The sequence below is a fragment of the Lathyrus oleraceus genome, chromosome 5 (assembly GCF_024323335.1).
Source record: "Lathyrus oleraceus cultivar Zhongwan6 chromosome 5, CAAS_Psat_ZW6_1.0, whole genome shotgun sequence".
Lineage (NCBI taxonomy): Eukaryota > Viridiplantae > Streptophyta > Magnoliopsida > Fabales > Fabaceae > Lathyrus > Lathyrus oleraceus.
The window spans coordinates 579,222,490-579,227,074 of record NC_066583.1 but is presented as its reverse complement, the minus strand read 5'-3'; the positions used below and the strand labels follow the sequence as shown (position 1 = coordinate 579,227,074).

Sequence of the window (4,585 nt, the reverse complement as noted above, 5' to 3'; positions counted from 1 at the left end):
AGGTTTGAGAGCGGTGTTTCCTCAGCAGCCAGGCCTGAAGGTTGCTATTTCCCCAGCGGAGGTGTCTGTTGGTAGTTGTTTCCCCTAGCATGACGGAGCTTGTTAAGTTCCCCAGCAAGTCGAAGATTGTTGTTTTCCCCGCAGAGTGTGTTGTTGGTTTCTTCCCCAGCGAAGTCCCCAGGAGGGTCGGGTGCAGAGGAGGTTATCCCTGGTGAGGGTGGTCTTTTCCCAGCAGCAGTACTATTCCCCAGCAGGGTGGAGATTGAAGTGTTGTCGAGTTCCTCAACAGAGTGCCTCGAGCTCCCCAGAAGAGTCCCTTGAGGGGGATACTTTTTATGCATTCATCATGTAGATAAGCATAGCATATTGCATAGCAAATTGCGTAGCATTTCCTTGATTATGGAGCATTACGCTAAAAAAAATCGTCATGCATAAGCATTGCAAGCATAAGCTAGTCTCAAGACGTGGCCACTGTTTGAGGATTGGCTTCGCCAGATGGTGAAGATGTTACTCTGAGGAGTTCGGCATCGTGATTCTGAATCAACAGTATTCCCTAATAGTGCGATATTGGAGGAAGAGTTTCTGTCGGGCGGAGATGGAAATAAAAATCAAAGAAGTTTCGGGGCCCAAAAAGAAAAGGAGAAAGAGGATAATCCCCAGCTGAGCGCAAACTATTCGTTTGCTGGGGATGAATAGAGGATATCATGCTAATGGCTTGTTATCCCCAGCATGGGTCGTTGGCACGCATGCCGCCTCACTTATCACTGTCCCTTATGTCTGCCGATGCTGACAGGCATGACAAAGTTTTCGGGTATTCAGACCGATGTGGCGTTCAGGCCAGTTTCCGATTTTCAGATCGAAGAAGCTTCCGAAGTTCAGATCGATGCAGCTTACGGCATTCAGGCCAGGTTTCCGGTGTTCAGACCGAGGTGGGTATTCAGACCAGACTTTCCGATTTTCAGATCGAAGAAGCTTTCGAAGTTCAGATCGATGCAGCTTACGGCATTCAGGCCAGTTTCCGGTATTCAGACCGAAATGATATTCAGATCAAAATGGTATTCAAACCGAAGCGTCATTCAGGCCAATCTCTCGGTGGTCAGACCGACATTAATACTCTCATATTCCGATGCTCAGTATTCAGACTGATGAGCGGCGTTCAGGCCATGATGGTTCCTGTGTTACCATTTATTTTGGTATCCAGGTTAACGTTCATTTTTCGTATTCAAGCCGACTTTCTCCGTACCAGACGAATTTTTCTTTCAAGAGCACTTCTCTGCCAATTTTGACAGGCATTGTTAGTTATTTCCCAGCGGAGTGCAAATTGTTCGTCTGTTCTTGGTATTCAATCACTTTTCACCCTGATCATCTGAAAGCCGAGGCTATTCACATCGACAGGTTCACAGTGGATTGAATAGGGGCAGCTGTAACACCTCAAAATTTGCCCTCTGTCATACCCCGATTTTGGCCCTGATTTTTTTTTTCTCCCATCAATCGGTCATTTACATTTCCTTTCATTCCCTATCTCATTCTTCACACAATGCTTCTCTTTCTCTTCCTACCAATCTCATCATCCATGTAGCTCCACAAGAAGATTCAGAGCTTCTTTGTCAATTCCTGATCAAACTCATTTCGAAGACCACGACGCTGTTCGTTTGTTTTGTTCCAACGCCCTCAAAATCTCAGCCAAAAAGGGGTTATCTTCCTGAAGGAAAACAATTACATGCCCATTTAATAAAATTTGGATTTTGTCATGTTCTTCCTTGTTAAATCAGATTTTGAGTGTTTATCTTAAATGTAAAGAAACTGAAGATGCAGAGAAGCTGTTTGATGGATTGCCTGTGAGAAATGTTGTGTCGTGGAATATTATGATTCGCGGTATTGTTGGATCATGCGATAATGAAAATGAATTGGATCGTAAGCAGCTGTGTCTTTCTTATTTTAAAAGGATGCTGTTGGAGATGGTGGTTCCTGATTATATAACTCTAAATGGTTTGATTTGTTCTTGTGCTCGTTTTTATGATGCTGAGATGGGAATTCAGTTGCACTATTTTACAGTGAAAGTTGGATTTGATTTGGATTGTTTTGTTGGCTGTGCTCTTGTTGATTTATATGCGAAATGTGTTTTTGTTGAAAATGCTAGGAGGGTGTTTTGCGTTGCTCCTTTTAGAGATTTGGTTACGTGGAATGTGATGATTTCTTGCTACACCTTCGATTGTTTACCAGAAGAGGCTTTTAGCATGTTCAATTTGATGCGGTTGGATGTTGCGAACGGGGACGAGTTCACTTGAAGTAGCATGTTGAGTGTACTAAGTGATGATGCTTTGGGATATTATGATTTTGGAAAACAGATTCACAGTCTTGTTCTGAGACAGTCATTTGACTCATTGTTTTAGTGGCTAGTGCATTGATCAACATGTATGCCAAAAACAAAATATAATTGATGCACGTAGAGTATTCAACGAGATGTCAATTCGAAATGTTGTGGCATGGAACACCATGGTTGGTGGATGTGGAAATCATGGTGATGGCAATGAAGTTATGATGCTCCACGGACATATAAGAAAAAACCAAAACAACATGAAAAAACAAGTAACATGTCTTGAGTTTTTCACATTCTCTATACTCTTTGTGTGAGGCTTTTTACTGTTATATCCAACATTCCAATATGCAAATGACAGTGAAGTTCAATGATAAGTTCAATGATGGAAGGTAATCAATCTTCTCTTCTTGTAATTAGATTTGAAACAAGCCTGTCTCAGTTTCTTGGTTTCTTCATTCAATTCCATGCCCGGAATTTTCTCCAACAACTTTTTCTGCTTCTCCAACGTAGCAACCTCGTTGTCCAATCCCATTTCCTGCATCAAACAAACAACAGCAAAAAAAAAACATTACAACAATTGACCATTCGACATCACAGATAAACAATCAATGACACATAATATTAAACTTGATTATGTTGGTCCTACACTATAATCATTGAGACAAACAACATAAGGATATGAATACACCACCTTAAGGTTGTCAATGAGTAACGTCAAACTCTTCAATTTTCTGTGAGACCAGCCCCTGTCAAATTTCTGCTTTCAAAACTTAATAAAATTCTCAATAAGTTGACAGACATATGGCAGGTGGAAGTTGGTGCCGATTCCTTTTCTAGTCTCATTTCTGTGCAAATTGAAGGGTGTAAACAACTTAACAAGGTTTTTTTTAAGTCACATGACAGGATGGTTTGGGAGTTTAGACAGTTTGAAGGTTATTGATTGCATGTCGGTGGAAGTGATTTTTGAGATCAAAGATTTTCAACCAGAGATGTATCTATGAAAGTCCAAACCTGCACAACAACATGACTATCAGCAGACAGACCAGCTCACTACCATGGTTCAACCACCACCAATGCACGATCTTCCTATCCTTTGTATACAAATTGCAATGACCAAAGCAACACGAAAACCTGCATTTTCACAACAGAAGCAAAAAAATCAACGGCAGAGCGTGGCATCTAAACCAATGCATCATCATAGCTACTAACATATCTGTTGCATAGAGGAAATAAAGCAAAACCTGCAGTGAAACCCACAAGGTAACCTATGCGGTTCCTGGAAAACCCAAATCAAAAGCTATACAACACAATGAGGTAACCCAAAGGCAGCGGTACTTGCGATACTAATTCAGTAGCCGTAATGGCGCTTGACTAACCAATCTACAATAGATTGGCAATATGAAACGAATAATGTAATTGCCAAAATGCTGTAAGAAAAAATACCCCTGCCATACTAAACCTAAACCGCTGCTAGCAGCTCACGAAATAGTTCACACACCGGCAAAGCATCCCAAGCAAAAATCCAAAGCATCTCATGTAGCACATATAGATGATGCACGCCGTCAAAACCAACAGTTGTTCCCACAGTAATGCACATAAAAAAAGGGCAGGTTAAGTGCAAATGAAATAAAACACATTGTCATCGAATTCAGGCTGCAACAGTCAATCTACACCAGCATCAGGAAAATGGCAGTGTAAGGTTTCGGCGCTCAAGCGGAATACCTTGGTCTTTACCTATCGAAACAGAAGCGGAATGGTGAAGTAAAAGTTGAAGTTAGCCGTCAACTTGTGTTAACATAACAACTTACCCTATGCTGAGTTGGAAGAACATTTCCACAGAGTTCATCCATGTGCACTACCAAAAACCAGTTATGGAAACAGTAGGCTAAACATGCCTTAATCTTGCATCATTAAGTCAAAGTTTGTTTAAGCTTTGAGCTGTGATGATGAGCCAAATCTAGGCATGCTTGCTGCAACAAAAGAAATGAAAAAAGACTTGTGAAACACTGAACCAAACCTATGTTACCAACATCACCACACGAAACTGAAACCTGCTCCAAGAATCACAACACCCTGCAACCAACATGTTCCAAACACCAAAGCCTGTGTCACATACAATAGTTCAGGCATTAAGAGCCATCAATTCAAATATGAACAAAACTGACCTGACCTTTGTGACATTCCCACATGTTTTAGCTTTGAGTTCATGATGATGAAGAAAGCTCATAGAAAGTTGCAGCATGAGAAACGGTCCAATGCAGAAAA

General features: G+C 41.2%; 1 pseudogene; it reads left to right on the top strand.

Annotated features, from left to right (window-relative positions):
* Nucleotides 1-1,526: 1,526 nt before the first annotated feature.
* Nucleotides 1,527-2,634, top strand: LOC127082181 (pentatricopeptide repeat-containing protein At2g46050, mitochondrial-like; annotated as a pseudogene).
* Nucleotides 2,635-4,585: the final 1,951 nt, after the last annotated feature.